Source organism: Mustelus asterias, chromosome 25 (genome assembly GCF_964213995.1).
Source record: "Mustelus asterias chromosome 25, sMusAst1.hap1.1, whole genome shotgun sequence".
Taxonomy (NCBI): Eukaryota; Metazoa; Chordata; class Chondrichthyes; order Carcharhiniformes; family Triakidae; genus Mustelus; species Mustelus asterias.
Window position 1 is genome coordinate 23079581 of NC_135825.1, and position 26046 is coordinate 23105626.

Below are 26046 nucleotides of genomic sequence, written 5' to 3' on the forward strand. Positions count from 1 at the left end.
CTGGAGACAACTTGCCTCCCGGAAGTCCATATCTGTACCAGATGTGTGGAACTGCAACTCCTGAAGGATCTTGTAAGGGAGCTGGAGCTGAGGCTCGATGAACTCAGTTTAGTTAGGGAAAATGAGATATTAATAGATAGAAGTTATAGTCAGGTAGTGACACCAGGGTCTCGGAAGGAAGACACGTGGGTCACAGTTGGGAGGGGTAATAGTCAGAAGGGTGATGTGCCAGAAAGCACCCCAGTGGCAGTCTCCCATAAAAGAAAGGGATGGGCAACAGATGGGAGAAGGGAAGGGAGTGAGCAGCCTGTGGAGGGATCCCCTGTGGTTGTCCCCCTCCAAAATAGGTATATTGTTTTGGATTCTGTGGAGGGGGATGACCCTCCAGGGGTAAGCCATGAGGAACAGATCGTCTCCGCGGAGACAGGCTCAGGGGTCCGGAAGGGAAAGAAGGGGTTTAGGAGAGCGATAGTTGTGGGGGACGCAATTGTTAGAGGCACGGACAGGCAGTTCTGTGGGAGTGAACGAGAATCCAGGATGGTAGTCTGCCGCCCTGGTGCCGGGGTACTGGATGTCTCCGAGAGGGTAGGAAGCATATTTTAAAAAGGTAGTCAAACGGATGTGATTGTACACATTGGTGAAAATGATGTAGGTAGGAAGAGCAGGGGGGTCATATGAGAGAAATTCAGGGAGTTGGGTGCGAGGCTAAAATGTAAGGCCTCCAGGGTAGCAATCTCTGGACTGCTCCCAGTGTCTAGTGCAAGTGAGGCTCGGAACAGGGAGATTCTACAGTTGAACGCGTGGCTAAAGGACTGGTGCAAGAGGGAGGGTTTTAAATTCATAGATAATTGGGAAATCTTCAAGTCAGGATGGCAACTGTTCAGGAAGGATGGGTTACACCTCAACTGGAAGGGAGCAAATATCCTGGCTGGGAGTTTTGCTAGAGTGTTTTGGCAGGATTTAAACTAGTGTGGGCAGGGGGGTGGGGAACAAAACAGTAGGTCAGTAAATACTGAGGCTGGGGTTGAGCTGGGGGCCAGGGCAAGGCTAGCTAAGAAGAGGAGCACTCTGGAGGAGGATGACCTGAGTGGGCCTGGAGGTCTGGAGTGCATCTGCTTCAATGCGAGGAGTGTAACGGGTAAAACAGACGAACTTAGGGCCTTAATGCTTATGCGGAATTTGGATGTGGTTGCGGTGACGGAAACTTGGTTAAAAGGACAGGACTGGCAGCTGAATACTCCGGGGTATAAGTGTTTTAGGCGAGACAGAGGAGGGGCTAAAAAAGGTGGGGGAGTAGCGATATTAGTTAAGGAGCATATTACCGCGGTGCAGAGGGTAGACAACTTAGAGGGGTCATGTACTGAGTCGCTGTGGGTGGAACTCAGAAACAGGAAGGGTGCAGTCACTATGCTGGGGGTGTACTACAGACCACCCAACAGCCCACGGGAAGTGGAGGAAAGGATATGTCAGGAGATTCTGGATAGGTGCAGAAAAAATAGGGTTGTTGTAGTGGGGGACTTTAATTTCCCTGGCACAGACTGGAAAGTGCTTAGAGCTGGGGGTCCAGACGGGGAGGAATTTGTAAAATGCGTACTGGAAGGTTCTTTGGAACAGTATGTAGATAGCCCGACTAGAGAGGGGGCTATACTGGACCTAGTTCTGGGAAATGAGCCCGGTCAGGTCGTCAAAGTTTCGGTAGGGGAACATGTGGCAAATAGTGACCACAACTCTGTTAACTTTAGGATAGTAATGGACAAGGATGAGTGCTGTCCTACGGGCAGGGTGCTAAATTGGGGGAAGGCTGACTATAGCCGGATTAGGCAGGAATTGGTGGATGTTGATTGGGAGAGGATGTTCGAGGGTAAGTCCGCGTCTGGCATGTGGGAGTCTTTTAAGGAACTATTGATAAGGCTGCAGGATAGGCATGTGCCTGTAAAAAGGAAAGATAGGAAAGGTAGGATTCGAGAGCCGTGGATAACCAGGGAAATTGAGGATCTGATTAAAATGAAAAGGGATGCGTACGTTAAGTCCAGGCAACTGAAAACAGATGGAGCTCTGGAAGAATACAGAGAGAGTAGGAAAGAACTCAAACGGGGAGTTAGAAGGGCAAAAAGAGGTCACGAGATGTTCTTGGCAGGCAGGATTAAGGAGAATCCTAAGGCATTCTATTCATACGTTAGGAACAAAAGAGTTGTCAGGGAGAAAATCGGACCTCTCAGGGACAAAGGAGGGGAATTATGCTTAGAACCCAAGGGAATAGGGGAGATCCTAAATGAATACTTTGCATCGGTATTCACGAAGGAGAGGGGCGTGTTAACCGGGAGTGTCTTCCCGGAGGGAGGTGTTGACCCATTAGAGAAAATCTCCATTACAAGAGAGGAAGTGTTAGGTTTTTTAGGGAACATTAAAACTGACAAAGCCCCAGGGCCTGATGGCATCTATCCTCGACTGCTCAGGGAGACGAGAGATGAAATTGCTGGGCCTCTGACGGAAATCTTTGTCGCTTCTTTGGACACGGGTGAGGTCCCTGAGGATTGGAGGATAGCGAATGTGGTCCCGTTGTTTAAGAAGGGTAGCAGGGATAACCCAGGAAATTATAGGCCGGTGAGCTTGACGTCCGTGGTCGGGAAGTTGTTGGAGAGGATTCTTAGAGACAGGATGTATGTGCATTTAGAACGGAACAATCTCATTTGTGACAGACAGCATGGTTTTGCAAGAGGGAGGTCGTGCCTTACAAATTTGGTGGAGTTTTTTGAGGAAGTGACAAAAACGGTTGATGAAGGAAGGGCCGTGGATGTCGTCTATATGGATTTCAGTAAGGCATTTGACAAAGTCCCACATGGCAGGTTGGTTAAGAAGGTTAAGGCTCATGGGATACAAGGAGAAGTGGCTAGATGGGTGGAGAACTGGCTTGGCCACAGGAGACAGAGGGTAGTGGTCGAAGTGTCTTTTTCCGGCTGGAGGTCTGTGACCAGTGGTGTTCCGCAGGGCTCTGTACTGGGACCTCTGCTATTTGTGATATATATAAATGATTTGGAAGAAGGTGTAACCAGCAAGTTTGCGGATGACACGAAGATGGCTGGACTTGCGGATAGCGAAGAGCATTGTCGGGCAATACAGCAGGATATAGATAGGCTGGAAAATTGGGCGGAGAGGTGGCAGATGGAGTTTAATCCGGATAAATGCGAAGTGATGCATTTTGGAAGAAATAATGTAGGGAGGAGTTATACAATAAATGGCAGAGTCATCAGGAGTATAGAAACACAGAGGGACCTAGGTGTGCAAGTCCACAAATCCTTGAAGGGGGCAACACTGGTGGAGAAGGTGGTGAAGAAGGCATATGGTATGCCTGCCTTTATAGGATGGGGTATAGAGTATAAAAGCTGGAGTCTGATGATGCAGCTGTATAGAACGCTGGTTAGGCCACATTTGGAGTACTGCGTCCAGTTCTGGTCGCCGCACTACCAGAAGGACGTGGAGGCGTTAGAGAGAGTGCAGAGAAGGTTTACCAGGATGTTGCCTGGTATGGAGGGTCTTAGCTATGAGGAGAGATTGGGTAGACTGGGGTTGTTCTCCTTGGAAAGACGGAGAATGAGGGGAGATCTAATAGAGGTGTACAAGATTATGAAGGGTATAGATAGGGTGAACAGTGGGAAGCTTTTTCCCAGGTCGGAGGTGACGATCACGAGAGGTCACGGGCTCAAGGTGAGAGGGGCGAAGTATAACTCAGATATCAGAGGGACGTTTTTTACACAGAGGGTGGTGGGGGCCTGGAATGCGCTGCCAAGTAGGGTGGTGGAGGCAGGCACGCTGACATCGTTTAAGACTTACCTGGATAGTCACATGAGCAGCCTGGGAATGGAGGGATACAAACGATTGGTCGAGTTGGACCAAGGAGCGGCACAGGCTTGGAGGGCCGAAGGGCCTGTTTCCTGTGCTGTACTGTTCTTTGTTGTCAACAACTCATGATAGAATAAATAAAAATCATAATTGAAAACACTTTCCTATCACTATCTCAACCATTGCCCTGATGTTTGTCGAATAAAACATCTTGCTGTAGTCTGTTCAGAATCAAATTAGAAGGAGGCGATGACCTAATGGTATTATCGCTGGACTATTAATCCAAAAACTCAGCGAATGTTCTGAGGACCTGAGTTTGAATCCCACCACAGCAGGTGGTGCAACTTGAATTCAATAAAAAAAAATCTGGAATTAAGAGTCTATTGATGACCATGAAACCATTGTATTCGAAGGAAACCATTGTCAAGTGTTGGAAAAACCCATTTAGTTCAGCAATGTCGTTCAGGGAAGGAAATCTACGATCCTTACCTGGTCGGGCCTACATGGTGACTCTGGAGCCACAGTATTGTGGTTGACTTTCAACTGCCCTCTGAATAAGGGCAATTAGGGATGGGCAATAAATGCTGGCTAGGCAGTGATGCCCAAGTCCCACGAGTGAATAAAAAACTTTGCACTGTTGAAGTATTTGCATGCTATTATCCCACAATGCAATGGGAAATCTGAAAATACAAAATTATTGTTCTTCCGAGCAAGAACTGATACACAAGAGTCAGATATTAAGTTCCATCCAATGAGCTAAAAAATTTGACATTCAATAAGGCAAAAATTACATACAGTGGCGGAGGGAACCTTCCCTGCAGATGTGAATCAGTCTCAGTTCTGTCACTGCCACATTAATTTTCATTAGGAAGGTGTTGATGTGCTGCCACTCTCTAGCCAGCTAACAGTGAAAGAGGCTTCCATCTGTTACAGTAGCCAGCTGGTCTTGCCGACTCAGGGTGAGCCCAGCTCGTGCTTGGATTCAGACTCTCTGATGTTAAACAGTGCCGTCAAGCAGAGGGTGTGAAGACTGTGGAACTAGCTGATTATTGTACCAGCTGGAAATTTCCTTCAATGGTAGCTGGGCAAGAGAGAGAAAAAAAAATGGCATTTGAAACATCCTCCAGTTTAAAATGGAATTGCTGGAGAGAGGTTTTTGGGTTGAGCAGAATGTATAATCAATGAGGATTTCAACAGCTGAAAAGCTTCCATCAGAAAAAAAAAAATCAATATTTTCAGAAGCTCTGCAAGCAGCGACACAAGAGCTTGAAGAAACCAGAACATTTCACCTCAATTCTGGTTTAGAATTTTAATATGACAGCCGTAGAGCAAACTCAAAGAGGAGTCTGCAAGGATTTGTTGTGTGGGTCATCAAGACACAGTTGTTCTACTGGAGGAAAAGCCTCAGGAGCTGTCCACTGTCCTTAATTGCACACACTCACTGACAACTAATTGGTTAGCCCCACAGAAACCATGCGGACATCTGATGCCGACACAACACAGGGTCAGGACCTGAGAATCCATCTGATAATGCGATTCCGACACACCGTTTCGGATCTCACCACGGTGCCTTGAAAACCTGAATTCGATGAATTTAATTATAGGGGAAATGGAACCAGTATAAGGAAATAACCACGTAGGCCGTCAGGTTGCACTCAAATCCCAACTCTTTCTCAAGCATCCTTTAGACATGGGGCCTACCATCCTGATCTGGCTTACATGTGACTTTTATACCTCGGCTTAATCCCTCTGCAAATGGGGTTGTGCATTTGGGATTTTACACCTGGTCTAAGATCACTATAGCGGAGAGTCACATGTACATAGAAACATAGAAGATAGGAGTAGGAGGAGGCCATTTGGCCTTCGAGCCTGCTCTGCCATTCATGATCATGGCTGATCATCTATCTAAATAGCCTAATCCTGCTTTTTCCCCCATAACCTTTGATCCCATTCACCCCAAGTGCGAGATCCAGCCGCCTCTTGTACTTTTGGCCTGACCAACGACACAACTGTGATGTGTTTGCGGATGGCACAGACCGACTCACCCCTTTACCGGCTGCAGTTCAGGTATACTGAACATCAATGAGGAGACCAGCAGACATATACAGGACTTGTACCTTTCACCGTTCTGATACCAGTGAGACTGGTACAATGTACAAGTAAACATATCTGTACCAACAGAGAGATAAACATGAGGTATATAAACAACACAATCTGGCTGGACTGAATAGAGTAAGAAGTTTAACAACACCAGGTTGAAGTCCAACAGGTTTATTTGGTAGCAAAAGCCACACAAGCTTTCGGAGCTGCAAGCCCCTTCTTCAGGTGAGTGGGAATTCTGTTCACAAACAGAGCATATAAAGACACAAACTCAATTTACATGAATAATGGTTGGAATGTGAATACTTACAACTAATCAAGTCTTTAAGAAACAAAACAATGTGAGTGGAGAGAGCATCAAGACAGGCTAAAAAGATGTGTATTGTCTCCAGACAAGACAGCCAGTGAAACTCTGTGGGGGTTACAAACAGTGTGCCATGAATTATCAGAAATTATCAGAAGGGACGGCCTCAACCTGGGTATTGGGTTCATGGCACACTGTTTGTAACCCCCACAGAGTTTCACTGGCTGTCTTGTCTGGAGACAATACACATCTTTTTAGCCTGTCTTGATGCTCTCTCCACTCACGTTGTTTTGTTTCTTAAAGACTTGATTAGTTGTAAGTATTCGCATTCCAACCATTATTCATGTAAATTGAGTTTGTGTCTTCATATGCTCAGTTTGTGAACAGAATTCCCACTCACCTGAAGAAGGGGCTTGCAGCTCCGAAAGCTTGTGTGGCTTTTGCTACCAAATAAACCTGTTGGACTTTAACCTGGTGTTGTTAAACTTCTTACTGTGTTTACCCCAGTCCAACGCCGGCATCTCCACATCATGGACTGAATAGTCCAGTTGTGTGTTGTATATTCTTTGAATAGAGAAATATTTCTTGAGGTGTATTACATCTTGCTAGCTGACAAACATACAATGCAATTGTATGTGGATCACATGCAATGCTCAAAGAACACTTTCCATTCATTCACATCACGTAAAATTCCTGATCAGAGTATACAACATGTTTATTAGACTCATTTCCAAGGAATTTTAGAGGTTCATTTTCAAATTTCATAGTTTCTGCCCGCTTAATCAGCCAGGATCTGTTTTACAATGCTAGGAGCAGCTTAGTTACTTTATGATGGGGCTTATATTAAAGATTTAAAAAGCTCAATAAAATAAAAAAGCCATCATCTTTTTTTTTCTAACTGGTTGCCTTTTTTTTGTCATTCACTCTGTTCTGTTACAATTTTCCTTTTCTATTTCTGATAATTATAGCTCATGTTCACTGTCAGAATATAGCACTTAGCTCTCCTCCCGAGCCCACCGGACAAGCAGAATCCTCAGGAGGTGGGAACCCATGTCATTCAAAACTGGTTTCTAACCAGCTGCAACCAAACTTCAAACCCTGCTTTTCCCCATTAATCAAGACTCAGGAGTTGAAAGATTGACCAGGTCCCCTCACAGACAGGATCGGGTCAAACTCTCAATGTCATCTTTATAAAAGCAAGTTTATAGTGCCATCAATCAGTAAATTATCTGGCTCGTGGCAAAAGCAACACGAATCGTGGCAGGATGCTGTCAGTGCTCAGAGCTAAACACAACCATTTTGTTCTAAAACTGCGTTTGGAGACATTTCAGTTTAAATTGTTCTGCTGCGTCTTACGTTTTTCCCTCCCCCAAACACTGCTCAAGTAAAACTCCTGAAAGAATGATTACTTGAGCCAAGTACAATGATCAGCAATTGCCTATTTCAACTGCAGTGCTTTTTATTTAAAAAAAAACCTGACAGACATAATTATTTCCTTATTTGACTATAGCACAGCTGGTTCAAATATGGCTTGAAAGTAGATTTGCCCATTTTTGAGATTGGATGAAATACTCACAGGAAACAATGCTTTTAAACTTCAAGAGGTCAGGAGAAGGGGTTCTTACTTTTCTATCATACTGCAAAGTAAACCAATTATTGGTTCTCCCGGCCTTACCGGCGACCTGAAGATGAGAGAGAAAATAATTTTGTGAAATGCGTAGCGGAAAGCAAACAATCTCAACTCTCAAAATATTTAAACACGCCGGCTGGAGAAGTCAGACGCAGTTAAATGTTGCAGTCAGTTTTACTGGCTTCTTGATCATCCCGTTCAGTCTGGTGATAAGTGCTATGCTAAGAGGCTGCCCTTGGATGGAGGTCAGCTTAGTTACTTTATTATGGCAGGGCTTACATTAAAGATATGGCTCAGGCCATATTTATGAAGTTGTCGATGGGGCAAATTTTGTACTACATGAAGCAGTAAAATTCCAATGCACATAGTGACCAGTGAAAGTAGGCTTGCTGTAGACCACGGTAGAGAACCCCTGGCAAATAGAACCCTACAGTGCAGGAGACCATTCGGCCCATCAAGCCTGTACCGACAACTATCCCACCCAGGCCCCTATCCCCACAACCCCACATATTTATGCTGCTAGTCCCCCTGACACCAAGGGACAATTTAGCATGGCTAATCAACATGACCTGCACATTTTTGGAGTGTGGGGGGGGGGGGGGAAAACAGAGCACACGGAGGAAACCCACGCAGACACGGGGAGAATGTGCAAGCTCCACACAAGACAGTCACCCCAAGGCTGGAAGTGAACCCAGGTCTCTGTGGCGCTGTGAAGCAGCAATGCTAACCACTGTGAAGCCCGTAAACATTAGCCAGGTTTATGGGGATCACTCCCCTGCTCTTCTTTTTATTGGAAATAATGTCAGGTCAACTGTAATGGTGTTCAAATCTTCAATTATCATTCTGTTGTTGTTTGGACCCCCTGATTGTCTCCCACTTTTTTCCATGCAGCCATTGCAATAATCACCATCAGCCATGTCCTCAACCATCTACATCTCAAGCTTTAGCCCAATCCATCACGCAAACGAGCCCATCCACTGACTCTGTCTACACTTCTCGCTGCCTCAGAAAAGCAGCCAGCATAGTCAAGGACATCATGCACCCTGGACATTCTCTCTTCCACCTTCTTCCATCGGGAAAAAGATACAAAAGTTAGAGATCACGTACCAACCTACTCAAGAACAGCTTCTTCCCTGCTGCTGTCAGACTTTTGAAAGAACCTACCTTATAAGGAGCTGATCTTACTCGACACCCAAGCAATGACTGTAACACTGTATCCTGCACATTTCCTTCTCCCCTATGTACTCTATGAACGGTATGTAAAGCATACTTTTCACTGTATCCCAATACATGTGACAATGATAAATCAAATCAAAGCATAGAATTCCCTCCCTAAATATTTGCATCTCTATCTCACCCACCCCCCCTCAATATTCTCCTTAAAATCTACCCTTTTGACCATGTTTCAGTTACCTATCCTAATCAATTTTTTTTTTGCTGATCAAGTTCTGTTTGAAACACTCCCATGAAATGCCATGGAACATTCTACCCCATCAAAGGCACAATAAAAATGCACATTATTGCTTTCAACGTGGGTACTTATAGATTCTTGTCCTGTGGTTCAGCAAAGCTGGTCATTTTGCATTAAGAAACTAAGTTTAAAGTTTATTTATTAGTGTCACAAGTAGGCTTATATTAACACTGCAATGAAGTTATTGTGAAAATCCCCAAGTTGCCACAGTCCAGTTTGAGTACATTGAGGGAGAAATTTATCATGACCAATGCACCTAACCAGCACGTCGTTCAGACTGTGGGAGGAAACCGGAGCACCTGGAGGAAACCCATGCAGACACGGGGAGAATGTGCAGATAGTGACCCAAGGCGGGAATCGAACCCGGGTCCCTGGCCCTGTGAGGCGGCAGTGCTAACCACCATGCCACCCTAACTGAATAATTTCCAAGAGATCCACTGAAAGATTTGCATTCACATCATCTTTGGTGCTCATTTAAACATTTTTTTTTAGATCATAAACTTAAAATTAAATAATTGCAGCCTGTGTAACCATTTAAACAAATATAACTCTGGTTTTGGTGCCAAAGTATTTGCAAACTACAGTTTACTCCTCTGTCAACATTCAAATGTCTAAAAAGGCCCTGTTCCAGTTGAATTCCTGTTCCAATTGTGGGAGAACAGTTCGTATACAGTATACAAAGGGCACTGCTCTTGCTTTTAAGCTTAAAGCAGCAATAATTTACCTTTAGATATCAACTTTAATAGAGAAAAGCATCAGATAGTGGCAAAGAGGTGACAAGCTGCAGTGGAGTAGTTAAGAGGAATAACTGAAAGCTGGTAGCTATTCAGGAGGCGAATGCAGAAAGTGAAGGTGATGAGGTTTTAGAGCAGTTCTTCCAGAGAGCATGGCTGAGGCACTGAAAGTCCAGTCATCAATGGAGGAGCAAAAGAACGAATAGTATCATAGAATCTCAAGTGCAGGAGGAGGCCATTCAGTCCACTGAGTCTGCACCAACTCTGAGTATCTTACCCAGGCCCTCTCCCCCATCTTATCCCTGTGTCCCCACACATTTATCACGTTAATCCATCCAACATACACATGATCTGATGTTGGAGCTAATGGTTTGGATCATACATGGTGAGGAGCAATTGTGGTTACCCTTGGTTTGCAACTTCAACTATGGTTGGTGAGTTTTGCAAAGTATCGAATGATGGGGTTTGTAGTAACTTGGGACTGGGATGCATCAGCTAATGGCAGTTTAAGGTCTGGTCAGGTTGAGGCGATACAAACAACATTCCTCATGTAAACATGGAGAACACCTATTGGGAAAAACATTTCCTCCCCCCCCCTCCCCGCAACCAGTGACAAAGCTGGATTCCTCTGGTCACAGGCAGTCAGCTTTGAAATTCAAAAGTGGTCTTTAAAATAAGATTTTTTTTGAAAGCGCAGAAGAAACATCAACACTGTTCCCTGCAGCAACCCAGGGGAAATCAAGAGGCAGTAATTGAGTTGGCAATGTTAGCACAAGCCAACCAGCACGTGGCTTGAAGATGAGTTAGGATGACACACATTAGCACTGCAGTGCCACCTACCTTGGAGAACAAAGCTGGAGGACTTGAGCAAAGGTTAAAGAAAATTAGTTCAGACAGGTTGAAATCTCCAGGTAAAAACATGGCACTCAAAGGATCTGAACAAATTTAAGCACAATGCAAAAGATTAATCTTTATCATTACATTGCAAGGCTTATTTCCAACATTGTTGGATATCTGTAATCAGTTGGAAGAAAACAGTAGCTAAACAGAAATTTGGAATATTTTGACTCATGCAGTTTTTGAGGTGCACATGTTAATGTCTGTTAATAATACATACTACAGTATATAATACTATAATATAACTAGTATCTCTCACCACAGACAATAGATACAGACAAGTTGCTGGGATGGTTTAACAGTGAAGTGGCTAGTGTGCCTAAAGATGTTGTGGTGGTGCAGCATGCTTTGTGCAAGGTAGAAATTGGACTTTGCATGTGAGTGTACACACATGAGCATGTGAGCTGCAATTTATTTCAGCTATTTTAGACCAACACATTCATTTTTTAAAATAAATTCACAAATTTGATATGGTAACATATGTGCCTCTCGGTTTTCTTCAATTAATTTTGTAAAACAGCTTGGTAGATTTTGTCACACATGACAGAAAAGGTATTGTAAAATTTGGCTATTTAAATACCATTGATCCACCATGAGAAACTCCTGCACAGAGCATACCCAAGTCCCTTTGATTTGTACACAACCCAATGGGCAATATTATTGACACAAACATCAAACCCATGCTCGAACTTTTATTTAAAGTTTAAAATTTTTTTTTAAAGTTTATTTATTAGTGTCACAAATAGGCTTACATCAACACTGCAATGAAGTTACTGTGAAAATCCCTAGTTGGAGGATTAGTGAAATCAATGTTGCATGAACATTTTCAGTATGTTTCACCTTCTCATTACAAAGAAATTTGCATCAAGTCCATCTTATTTGATACATTTGCATTGAGCCGATCAGATGGAAGGAACATAATTTAAAGCGGGACAAGTTTCAGAATTGAGTAATCAGATATAACTTTGATGCAGCAATTTATAGACAGCTGAAGGATAGAGAGAAAACAATATGGGCAGCACGGTGGTACAGTGGCAAACACTGCTGCTTCACAGCGCCACGGACCCAGGTTCAATTCCCGGCTTGGGTCACTGTCTATGCGGAGTTTGCACATTCTCCCCGTGTCTGCGTGGGTTTCCTCCGGATGCTCCGCTTTCCTCCCAGTCTGGAAGGCGTGCTGGTTGGGTGCACTGGCCTGAACAGGTGCCAGAGTGTGGCGACTAGGGGAATTTAACAGTAATTTAATTGCAGTGTTAATGTAAGCCTTACTCGTGACTAATAAATAAGCTTTAACTTTACTTCTAACTTAAAATGAATGACCTGCTTTGGTATATCCCGAGGACCTGAAAGGTTTATGTGAAAGAACAATCATTATTTACATTGACCCTTATCCTCGGATACAAGGTTACAGTTAAGCCCCAGAAAACCATGTACAGTGATAAAAACAGAAATATACAAAGTTATCGATTTCTTAATGCTGACACCCCACATTCCAAGTCCTAGTTTTGGCTGATCAAGTTGCATTTTTACATTATAACAGTTTCAAAAGCTGTGTTTTAAATTGGCCAAAACATACTTATAATGGATAAGTACTTGGGCACGTGATTAGTTATAATCCTTTTCATAAATCTGGCAGTTACTGCATGGCTTCAGTTTCTTCCTCATTTTGAAGCCTACTTGACCATCTAATAATCACATGTCCTTTTATCCAGAGAGTAAAATGCACTGGCACATGGAATAGTTGAGCGAATTGAAGAGATGTCTTTAAGTGAAACCAGATAAGCACCTGATGGAGTAAGGAATAGGAGAATATGCTGATAGGGTCAGATGGAAATAGTCAGGGAGAAATCTCACGTAGAGTAAAAGACACCTGCTTCCATTAAGTGGAGTGACCTGCTGGTGCACTGTAATTTCTATATAATTCTATGTAATTACTACCGCTTCAGTGGGGACATAACTTGAATCCCTATCTGCCAGGGCTGGGTAAGTGAAAAATAATTATCCATTACACCCATTCTTAAAAATATCTCTGTCAACTTCAGAATTCGTTGTCCTACTGGGCTCAATTTTAACCATACTGGGTTATGGGTTCAACATGATATAGACCATGCCACTACTTCTCTGCGAGAAAATGCAGAGGCTACGGGAGTAGGGTGAACACATCATCGGACTGAAGGTCGACCAAGCTGCAAAATGGTCCAGCACTCTGAAGTATCCTTCAGCAACTGGTCAGCAAAGAGACCAGGAATTGTGTTTCAAGATGGACCTCAATGTAGAGGCCCTACAGAATAAGTCCTGGTATCATGTAGCAACTACTTTATCATCTTCATTCTCTGTTCTACTGAACAGCCTGCTCTCAGCAGGTAGGACTCAAGGATTTCAATGCAGTCAAGTATTTAAAAAATAAAGGAGGTACAGAACACAGATTTGTAAAGTATGAAATTGAAACGAGACAAAACTACTTTTTAAAAAATGGCAAAAAGCAACAAGTCCTTCTGTTCAATTCTAAAAATATCTTTCTTCAGCTGAGAGTTCTGATGACAGAGGAGAACCACTGAACCCCATAGGGTAAGAAAGCCAAATTAACATTCACAGCTTGAACTGAAGCACCACAGCTTGCTGCTGCTGTTAATTCAACTCTCTGATACATCCAGACTCAGGGAAGGCTGCTTTTTCCAATGAGGTTATCAGTATTCAAGATTCCTTCTGAAAAATTTAAACATTAATCACACTTTTCCAAATAAACACGGAGAGTTTCTTTGGACATCGTGCCAGATTAAGGAAATAAGGAGACATACTACATATTCAAACTGAATGCAAATTCTCTGTTCTGCTATGGCAAAGTACACTTGTATTCCAACATTAATGAATGAAGGCTCCAGTAACTAAGATAGCTATTTGTTATTAACGTGGGGAGGATTCCATAAATCTGGATGTCAGAAAGAACCATTTAAAATCTTGATTCATAACATATTTTGCTTTTAACTTCTCAAGACACTTCATAGGAGTGTTAATCAGACAGAACTGAACATTGAGCTACAGAGATTTCAGTGTTCATTGAACATTCCTTGCGGTTAAATTGTATGCAAGGCCGGACATTTATTGGGGATTCACTCGTGCCCAAAGAGAGGCTAAAACTGTGGTTGTGGAGGTTAGGAGGTATGTGCTTGTAGTGTATAACTCTAAATAAATACTTATTAAAAATGCGTGAAAGCTGGTTACACTATCTTTTTGGAATGTAACAATTAGAACAGGTGATCAAATATTTGACCAAATGGATTTTTAGAAACAACCTAAAGGAGGTGGTGGTGAAGAGAACCGAGAGAGTGTATACACGTGTATGTGCGGCAACGAGTCTGTACCAACTCTCTGCAAGAGCATCTTACCAGACCCATCCCCCCACCTCATCCCCATATCCCCGCACATTTACCATGGCCAAGATACCTACCCACACTTTTGACTGTGGGAGAAAACCGGAACACCTGAAAGGAACCCACGCAGACATGGTGAGAATGTGCAAACATCACAGTCACCCAAGGCCAGAATTGAACCTGGGTCTCTGGCGCTGAGAGGCAGCAGTTCTAACCACTATGCCACCATGCCACACAAAGTCAAAGTGAGAAACAGGTTATTGCTTAATCCAGGAAAGCAGAGTCAATCAAGTCAACGATAATGGCATGTATTTTTCTTGTCCGCAAACATAGTACAAACCACCTCCTTAAGCAATTGGCAAAACCTCAACAGACAACAACACTAAATGGCATAAGAGAGAGACTTGACAAGAGAGAATTGGATAAGACTACACACTGGAATACGTTGCTGAAAGCGAGGGACCAAAAATCAGAGGTCCTTTTGATAATAAGACTAGCTGCGACAAAGGTTTTTCTTCCCACAACTTTAACAGGGTTATGTCCACAATGCTTTCTGGTAAAATTTATCAATCTGGATTAAGGTCAGATGTTAATGGGGAGATTCCCTTACAAAGAAAATGCTCTTTGTTACTAATTGTTTATCAATATATTCAAATCAGTACAAATGGCATTTGTTACATAAATAATCCAATAAATGATCAAATGATATTTTAACTGACCAAGAGGCTTCAAATTAATTTAGGTACATTGATGCACTTGTGACCATTCATTAAAATGGCACAAACAACAGGAACATGGGAACAAGAGTAACTACATATACCCCTCATTGTCCCATATAGAAACATAGAAAAACTACAGCACAAAACAGGCCCTTCGGCCCCACAAGTTGTGCCGAACATATCCCTATCTTTTAGGCCTACCTATAACCCTCCATCCTATTAAGTCCCATGTACTCATCCAGGAGTCTCTTAAAAGACCCTATTGAGTTTGCCTCCACCACCACTGACGGCAGCCGATTCCACTCGCCCACCATCCTCTGTGTGAAAAACAGAAAAATCCCCCTAACATTTCCCCTGTACTTACCCCCCAGCACCTTAAACCTGTGTCCTCTCGTAGCAGCCATTTCCACCCTGGGAAAAAGCCTCAGAGTCCACCCGATCTATGCCTCTCAACATCTTATATACCTCTATTAGGTCTCCTCTCATCCTACGTCTCTCCAAGGAGAAAAGATCGAGCTCCCATAATAGCTTTGGTTAAACAAAAAAAAATCTTAATGATCAACAATTGACAGTTCATGCTGGGTCTCTTGCAGAAGAATCATAGAATCCCTGGTGTAGGAGGCGGCCATTCGGCCCATCGAGCCTGCACCAACAACAACCCCACCCAGGCCCCAACTCCGTCACTCCACACATTTACCCTGCTAATCCCCTGACACTAAGGGGCAATTTAACATGGCCAATCCCCTTGACCTGCACATCTTTGGAGTGTGGAGGAAACTGGAGCACCCGAGGAAACCCATGCAGACACTAGGAGAACATGCAAACTCTACACAGACAGTTACCCAGAGCCAGAATTGATCCCAGGTCTATAAAAGTGCTTCGTAGTGATACCCTGAAAGATCTGGCTCTAAATTCTATTGTATGCCCCTCCAGTTTCTCTCTAGTTACCCTATGCATTCCCCTTTATAGCTTGAAAATATAGCTCAAATCATTTTCTGGCATTCTAAATTTCTAGAATACGACTAATTTATTTAACCACTTCTCCTATCTAAACCATCTTAACCCGGACATACTCTCTTCCACCATCTTCCGTCGGGAAAAAGATACAAAAGTCTGAGGACACGTACCAACCGACTCAGGAACAGCTTCTTCCCTGCTGCCATCAAACTTTTGAATGGACCTACCTCGCATTAAGTTGATCTTTCGCTACACCCTAGCTATGACTATATTCTATATGACTATATGACTATATATGACTACATTCGGCACGCTCCCCTTTCCTTCTCTATGAACGGTGTGCTTTGTCTGTATAGTGTTCAAGGAACAATACTTTTCACTGTATACCAATACATGTGACAACAATAAATTAAAACCAATCTTGGTAGTCCAGTTATTATTCTGGTAAATCTACTCTGCACTCTCTCCAAGGCCTTCCAAAGATATGATGCACAGTACTCCAGGTATGGTCTGATTAAACCTTTTAAAGACAACATCCTCATCAACACTTTTGAGATCATGAACTTTCCTGGAAACCTTACAAGCCTTCAAAGGACATTCCAACCGACAGGAAATACTTGGGAAAACTTCTAAAAGCAACGGTGAATGACATATGGCATCCCCCCCCAGGCCATTAATGAGGAGCAATGATCGATGATTGGCAGACAGAATAAAACCATCCTGCACTCGCGTATGTCAAAGCATAAAAAGACGACAGGAGGAGAGAGGTGTTTGCCTTTTGAAAGCCTCAACCCTTCACCACGATCATTTCTGTAATGAAAATCGTACAAGCTTCCAAAACCTCAGAGGTCTTTTCCTCAGATGATAAACTAGTTAAAGGAAGAAACAGTCTTGACAGCTGCTTGATCACCACTTTATCACATGTAGAGAAGACCTTGGAGATTTTAAAATACCTGTCTGTTTTCAAAACTAGGTTAGTCGGATATTATGTTACTTTATACCGCACGTAAACGGAATGCCAATGATTTATACGCAATGCTTTTCCAAAAAAAACTCTAAAAAAACTCTGCAACAGATTCACGCAACTCTCACCCAATTGAAATTTAAACTGTTTTCCAGTCAAATTATGTATTTTTTTCAAGATTTGTAGACAGGATCAATTTTTTTTTTTAATTGAAATTTAAGTAGGAAGAGAATTTTGATATTCTAAACATACTAAACAGCCAAGCTAACATGTGCTCAATGGAAAATTACATTTGACCTTAGGCTAAGGAGGCGAAAAATATCCAGAACTTCTGCTCGTTAGTGAGCAGCTTTTAATGGGACCTGTATTTGTGCATCTTGAAGGAGGTCAGAGTTCAGCTCAGCTATGATTCAACAACCAAACACTCGTGACCACTAACCATAAAGTAATCGACTCGCCTACCATCTGTGAACTTAAGTCACTACCTCCAGGACAAATGCGGAGGAAAGAAGAATGAGGGCAGCAAAAGTCTTTTTGTTTTAACAAGAAAACCAAGACCTTGCACGTAACAAACCATTAATGCACAATTGCTCTTTAAAATAAGTATCAAATCCAGTAATGTAAGCCACTGCATTAAAATTGTACATTGCACAAAAAACCCTCTCCAAGTATTTTTTTTCTAGCTTAGTTACAAGTTGACATGCTAATTAAACTGTGCATTTATCACCTTTATTCAGGATCAAAGGAGAAAATAGTTTATTTGTCACAAGCAGACTTACATCAACACTGCAATGAGGTTAGCGAAAATCCCCTAGTCGCCACACTCTGGCGCCTGTTTGGGTACACCAAGGGAGAATGTAGCATGGCCAATGCACCTAACCGGCACGTCTTTTTGGACCATGGGAGGAAACCGGAGCACCCGGGAGGAAACCCACGCAGACACGGGGGGAACAGGCAGACTCCGCACAGACAGTGACCCAAGCCTGGAATCGAACCCGCGTTCCTGGCGCTGTGAGGCAGCAGTGCTGACAATCCCTCCTGGGGGTGCATTTTATTAGGGAAGTCGCAACTAAAGATGAATATTAATGAGGAAAATACAACTGACCACTGATTATGCACAAAGCTACAGCTTTGTAAAACTACAACTGCAGATTTTTAGAACTTCAAGTACGGCAAGAAATTCCAGAAGATTGATAGAAATAGTCATGGAAATCGCTTAGTGGTCAAGCCTATAATGCTTGGACGTATGGTCCAACTCACTGAATGCTATTAGCGCAGTGTTCACCACAAGTATTTCACAATGATATACAATCATACAATGATGGATTGCACTAGCCTTTTACGAGCCATCAGTGCTTTTTTCCTTACAACCAGAAAGACATTTCTTGCTGGAATGCCTCAATAGGCACTTTGAAAACGTCAAGGTAAAGAGGAAAAATGCTAGGGTTGTATAAAAAGCCCTCTGTAAAGACTGCCAATGACTTGACTAACAACTCCAGCAGCTGGATCAGAAAGCTTAAACTAATGGGATCAAGCTTTGTTAGGGTGGGGACAGGAGTGGGGGAGGGGGAAAAGTGTGGGGAAAAACAACACCAGAAATATAGAAGAGCACTGGTGATATCCAGCAGGGGAAGCGAGGTGAAGATCAGTTACAAAATTCTTCAATGGCTCATGTACTATACAATCAAAATGTGTGGAGTCTGCGCGTTCTCCTCATGTCTGTGTGGGTTTCCTCCTACACTCCAAAAAGGTGTGCAGGTTAGGTGGATTGGCCATGCTAAATTGACCCTTAATGTCAGGGGGACTAGCAGGGTGAATACATGGGGCGACGGGGATAGGGCCTGGGTAGAATAGTCGTCACTGCAGGCTCGATGGGTAAAGTACCCTCTTCCTGCACTGTAGCGATTCTATGATGCTATGATTTTCCAGGAAAATAGTGTTAAGGAACCAAGTTAATTAACGACAATTACAAAGCTTATTTGAAATTGGGTTTTGTCTCCATACTTAGAGCAATAGATTTTTCTCGATGAACAGCACAGTTCGAAATTATCTACCAAAGCAGATCAAAAACAGGCCTGCCCTCAAATGAATTGCTCCTGCCATTAACAGCCATGGAACAGACAACTGCATTAACTACCTGCTTTAATTTCAATGCAACATGTTTTACCATTGATGCAACAGACACGTCACAACATCTCCACACAATACTTAGCTATGACATTTAGTGGCAGCAGTTCAGAACAAGGATGGCCAACAATGCAGAAAATCAATTAAAATATTTCCTATTAAAGAAATAAAAAACTTCCTCTTCAAACTGCACCAGTGAATAATAAAAGATAAAAAGGGATAACTCTTGCTCTTTTCAGAACATGATGTAAAATAACGGGTACATATGCACTGCACATATAGCATTAGGGTCGTGCCAATCATTTTGCAATCAAAATACTATTGAAATGGTTCAATTCACAGAGCTGTAACTCATTCTGCACAGTCAACATATTACTTGCAAGGCAATGAAAACACAGCTACCTAAAAATATGACTTGTTAGAGATTCCATTTGTCAGCCAATGCATATTTCAGCCAAGAAATTCATTCCAGCCACTGCAGAAGAGTGCAGTCTTCCACAGAATATAATCCAAAATAAAATAAGACAAACAGGCACCTACTTTGCTGGCATTTTGATAAATTAGGTTCAATTACACTCAAGACGTGATACCAGAAGCAAGACAAATTACCTTCTCACACTAGCATGGAGGAGTTGGGCCGAATGTCCTGTTTCTATGCTGCAAACTCTATTGTTGAAATCTTTGCCATCATTCGCGGCTGGGATTCTCCGGTGCCGCTGAGAGTGAATGGAAGTTTGGCTGGAATGCCAAATTTTCCATCCTCACTCGCAGCGGGATGGGCACAGACACGATCGGAGAATCCCACCCTATGTATCTCTGGATTTTAAAAAAAAATGCATTGAAAGAAAAATAAAATTTACATGATTTAACAATCCAACTTCACCAACAGTTAGACCAGGATGTTCAGACATCAAAATTACGGACTATATGTAGTTACCAGGGTTGCCTCCAGGTTGGACGACATTACGGTGGTCTGGATCCAGCAAGCTGTAGCTGGATGTTAAGTTGGGGCATGCAGGTTTCTGGCAGTGTGTTTCTATGGCTCAAAATTGGCAGGGCCTCCCATCAGAGGGACCTCGCAGCCACCCAATAGTTAGAATCACCTTGACTGTTCTTTAGAAATGCCCCAGAGAAGTTCTCTCGCACAAACAAATACTATTTACAAAGGGGTTTGGGCCTTGAGCTCAATTACATATTCAGAGTTTGTTTCGTTACCTGTTTTTTTTTCAGGATTGAACACTTCCTGAAGCTTGAAGTGCACCAACTGGTGCATCGCTTCACGGAGCACTAGCATCATTGTGTATGTGTCGCTTTGGTGGATTACAACTTTCGTGATGCAGCTTAAGGCATCCACTCACAGTGTTATAATGTGCAAGACTTCCAAACTGGGAGCAGCGGCATACTTCATGGAGTCTTCCTGTACTCAAAAAAGTCTTGTTACGAGTAAGAGGTTATAATAGTTTGGAGCTGTATCACTGAAAGTAGGTTGAATGAAAATAGTCACATGGCCCAAGCTGGAGACTGACAATCAGTCTGGGTGGCTCATTTGTTAGATCAAAAGGAGAGTCACATTGTGTTACTGAAAGAGAAGTGCCAAATGTTAACACCTGGGACCAATGGCAGCTGTTTCTAAGTCCACAATAAGATGACCCCAAGTCTCCTAAAACCAGAAAAGGTGTCACTGGTATCAAATTGTAAATAGCTGTACTGAAAACTGTCCCTTTATTTCAATGAGATGGTAATTAAAGAGAGATTGCTGATTAATATTGCTATTTGGACACAGGACTAGCTCGTTTTCCATTGCTTGGAAGAGGACAGCTATGGAAGCCATTTTGAGGTCAGGTTATTTACAGGATTCCATTTTAACCTCAACCACCCTCCTGACCCATCCCAAATGCCCTGACCCATCCTCCCACCCCTCTCCCCCTACCATCGCCATCGACTCCTACCCTACCCACTTGCCATACACACTGAACTTTTCAAAGTGTTTTTAAACATAGGGACCTTTACACTTACCTGGTTTATGGCAGCTACTGTTGTAAAAAGGATCTGTGGTTTCACTTTTCCCGACAGCTGCTGCTCTGCACTGAAGGCCTTGGGTAACAGGGTGTGCTGCACATTTCCCACCAGGCCCTGGTCAGAAGAGCGGGAGAGAAACATGCAGCTCCAGACTTGGGTAAGAGGAGTGGACTGGCAATCAGACAGTGATAGTCATTCCTCAGAAATTCGAGCCCATAGTCGTCGTTGATACAGTAAAATTCTTCTAAAACGTAATGTATGACCCATTCAGCTAATCACTAGAAGTTCAATTGTTCTTTAAACAGTTGCTGGTCTCTACGGATCATAAGTTTCTGCTAATACATCCGAAATCTCTGACTGAGCAAGTATTTTTCCGATTGTTTCCACATTAGAAACAGATTGGTTGGGATGGAGATAAATCCTTAGACTTTAAACACTACATGTATTCACATTGTGCCGTATTGCTGTGACAGTTGCAGTCTGCCTTAGCATGGATTCACAACCACCATAACACTACACATCACTATTCCATGCACAAACCAGATAGTCTGATGCAATAAATAGCTGAAATTTAATTTCCTGTGTTAATACTTACAGGCACACATTGTTGCCTTAACCTGCATGTTCCAGCTTGAAAAAGGTTAAATCTAACAATCCTTAAATAGCAGATAAACCAAATTCTAAAAGAGATTGCCAGAAATCTGTGCTCAAAGCACACAAGCAACCAATTTAAAATTAGCTAATCATTTTCTCCACAACACATCAAATGTTAAATCCCACATCATGTTGCTTCATTGATTAGCTCCCTAGGGGCTGTTATCACAGAGAGAGAGCATGGGCTCAGCACCTGTGACACATCTCCAACAAGCCAGCAACTAGTGAATTACATCAAACTTACAATACACAAAACAACTAATTTGCAACCACAGACCGCCCTTCCAATTCTCTTGCCTCCTTTCCTGGAGAGATTGATTCTTGCTGAATGCACATTTTAAATGGCAGTCAGAAATGCACAATGCTTCCCTCCACCCGCCCCCCCCCCCCCCCCCCCCTACTGGCTCCCAATCCATGAGGCCTCAATTATATAATTCTGATCCTAATGTCCAAATCCTTTCATGGTTTTGCCCATCACAATCTGGGTGACCTCATTTGGTTCTGTAACCCTCAAACCGCTTGACTTCTTGTCCAGCTCCCACTTCTTTCACTCCACTGATGGCACTTGTGCATTCCCCCTGCAATCCCAAGCTCCAAAATTCCTTTCCTCAAAGCCCTTTGCCTCCATCTCTTCATTTAAGATGCTGCTTAATTCCTAACTGTTTGACCAATCATTTAGTCGTCTGTCATATGCCTCCTCCTTTGTCTCAGTATAAATGTTGTCCGATTACGTACATACCTGTAAAGCACTGTGGGATGCTTTGCTATGTTAAAAGTGTTACATAGGTGCGAGTTATCATCGATTATTAGTGAGCTGTTAGCATGCATGCAGCATGGAGGACAGTGGCAATAAAATGTAGTCCGATTCCTATTTCGCCCAAAGTCCAGCAAGCCCCTCTGTGCAATGACCAGAAGCAGGGAGTACAGCTTAATGTCTGAGTGGAGGTAGATTCAATCATGGCACTCAAAGGGAATTGGATCACTATCTGAAAAAGGAAAAAAAAATGTTGGCAACTGGGCTAAAGGTGGCACGAGGCGAATTGCCCCTGAAGAGAGCCAGCATGGGCAGAGTGGACCGAATAGCCTCCTGCGCTGTAACCATTCGGTGTTTGCCTTCTCCCACTGGGGGTTGCTGTGACCAACTGCAGTAACTGAGATCATCATGCCCAGCACAGTCTGAGAACTGGACTCAAGGCTTTCTGGTGTTAATGACTTACAACAGCACTGGGCAGTGCATGTACCTTCTATGCAATTGAGGAGCTGCAAAACATTTATCATTTAAGGGAGAATATAAAAGGTCAGTGGAGTTATTATAACACCTCAGCACACAATGTTATTGTAAAATATTTGCAGCAAAAGAACCAGGTATCAAATAAGAAAATAATGCTGCTCCAACAGCTTATAACCAAATTAGAACAATGTTAAAAATATTGATATTTTCTTGGAGAATAGCTTTACAAGTTGACCTGTCTCTATACAATACCTTCAGTTGTCATTTTAGATATTTACACGAATGTGAAATCAAACCTAATTTGTTGCGCATACAATAATTTAATTAAAAATGATCCAATTGATTTCCAAGATAAAATCTTTTTAAAAATTTGATTTAAGGTTATGTTTACATACTCAAAACTCCATCACATGACCAACATGGAATTGCCATTACTCATCGGTTTATGTTATATGCATTCATTCCAAGTTTATTAAATTCACATGGTAACATTATTTATCAGTGTAATTTACATGGGCTAAATAATAAAATGTAGCAAATAGTCTGGGTATTATTGAAGCCAATATCACATTCAGAATTCTAAAATATCAGACAGAACATTGCATGTCAATGAAAAGGTAGAGGACTTAACTGGATTTTATAAGGAGTATTGATTATTTTAATATCGTCCAAGTTTGACTGTTCAAATATGAATGCAGCAGAGTTTGGGAGCTGCTCTGGTTGCCTCTGGGTGAATATTGTACACAGTAAGAAGTCTCACAACACCAGGTTAAAGTCCAACAGGTTTATTTGGTAGCAAATACCATAAGCTTTCGGAGCACTGCTCCTTCGTCAGATGGAGGAGCAGTGCTCCGAAAGCTTATGGTATTTGCTACCAAATAAACCTGTTGGACTTTAACCTGGTGTTGTGAGACTTCTTACTGTGTTCACCCCAGTCCAACACCGGCATCTCCACATCATGAATATTGTACAGCACTGAACCAAATAGATCAAGAGCTTCATTAGGTGGCAATGGAGGTGCTACATTTGATAAGACAGCCAGCTGTCACCGATTCAAAAGGAAAAGGGCTCCCAATCCTAATTACTAACCAGTGGACACCCGACAAATGACAAGTTGCATTCCTTTGACTTTGGAAGGTGAAGGTGTGAATTGATCCAAGCTTACAAGATATTAAAGAGGAACTGATGGGGTAAATACAGATAAATTACCTTCACTGACTGAGGACGAGAAGATATCACCTAAATCAGACATGGACTAACTTTAGTCCATGGGCCAAATATGGCTCATGGGAGCTTCTAATATAGTCTGCAGCTTTTCACTGGGAAAAGATTGCATGGTGCACTGATAAACGCAATATGAGTGCTCATGCACAACTGCTCCTGGTCGATCAGTGTCAGGAGCTGAGAAATTAAAATGCACATCTTGGAGAGCTTCAAGGAAAGTACTTCCAATTAATTTGGCATGGTGGCACACTGGTTAGCACAGCTGCCTCACAGCGGGACCTGGGTTCAATTCCAGCCTTGGGTGTCTGTGTGGAATTTGCACGTTCTCCCCGTGTCTTCCTCCGGGTGCTCCAGTTTCCTCCCACAGTCCAAAGATGTGCAGGTTAGGGGGATTAGCAGGGTGAATGTGGGGTTAGGGCCTGGGTAAGATGCACTGTTGGAGAGTCAGTGCAGGCTCAAGGGGCAGAATGGCCTCCTTCTGCATTGTCAGGATTCTATGATTTTCTGTTGGGAGTTGGCCAATAATCGGAGCCAGACGTTTGTGAATGACTGCCGAGTTAAAGTAGTGAGGACAAGTAGAAGAGCAGCGAGGTAGCACAAAGGGCAAGTGTGCATTTAACATTCTTATTACTGCAGTTTTAATTTGGTTTTCTAAGTACATGCATTATTTTCAATACTTCAACTTATTATACACTTGGGTTTCAATACTCTTTATGAAAAGGTCAAGTCGACTTTCATGTATTAGTTTTGTTTCCGTATTTTTCTGATTGCTTCACTGAAGGGGTTGATTCATGCCGAGGTCTGGTGTCATGGAGTGCTGGCAGTCCAGGAGTTGAACTTGTGATCTTCAGATCTGCATTGATCTGGTAACAGAGTGTCTTCACCCACTGGAATGGTTATCCAGCTATACGCCAGGATTCTCTGGCCTCTCTGCAGCATTTTTCTCGGTGGTGGGAGGAGGCACGCATTTGGCCGGTGGTGGGATCGTCAGGTTGCGCTGCCATCATGGGATCTGCACAGTAAGAAGTCTCACAACACCAGGTTAAAGTCCAACAGGCTTATTTGGTAGCACAAGCTTTCGGAGTTTCACTCCTCCTTCCAAACTCCTATCACCACATTTGTAATGGTATCAGGGGCGTGGATCTTCATATAAATGGGCGATGAGGAATGGTGGGCTTGGTCTCCTTAGAGCCAAGAAAGTTAAGGGCATATTTTATTGATTGAGGCGTTCAAAGTCATTAAGGGTATTGCGGTAAACAAGAAGAAAGAGTTTCTGGTGGCAGAAGGGTTGGTAACCAAGAGACACACATTTGAGATGATTGGCAAAAGAACCAGGGGTGATAGACCTGTAGACCTGGAAAAAACACAATCTAAAATTCAGCTTATGGTAAAAGGATTGAGTAACAATGTACAAATGCAGACAATCTCAAGACTGAGCACTCTTTGTTCAACAATTTGAGATGGGCATCTCAAGTGATTAGTTCTTACTGCAATTCTGAGAAGTGGTGTTGAAAGCGCATCTTCTGTCCCTATCAGAGGCACAGCTAAAGTTTAGATTTTTAGAAGGATGATGATCATGAATGTTAAAGGAAGAGAGAGTGTGTGGTCTTAGTTTAGTGTTTTGCACTTTGATGAAAGTAACAATTAGGAACGTGTGTTCCTTAACAGGTGTGGAGCAGATTACAGAGGCACTCAATAATACCTTTTCAACTTTGCTGAGTGATTATTAAATCCTAGCTCTCGGAATGGGGGAGGATACAAGGTGTGGTGACTGCCTCTGGGATGGCTTTTGGTCTCCACATTT

At 42.8% G+C, this 26046-nt stretch overlaps 1 protein-coding gene across 3 annotated transcripts in view; it reads right to left on the bottom strand.

Moving 5' to 3' along the window:
• The window catches only part of LOC144511865 (plexin-A2-like), a 483337-nt gene that overhangs the window by 423262 nt on the left and 34029 nt on the right, over positions 1-26046 (bottom strand). Inside the window, exon 2 of one of the 3 annotated variants that reach the window (XM_078242266.1) lies at positions 7821-7926. The exons of 1 other annotated variant lie outside the window; for it this stretch is intronic. The gene's annotated coding sequence lies outside the window, so the exon portion shown is untranslated. The remainder of the gene's footprint in view (positions 1-7820; positions 7927-26046) is intronic. One more of the 3 variants, XM_078242267.1, reaches the window with a different exon arrangement.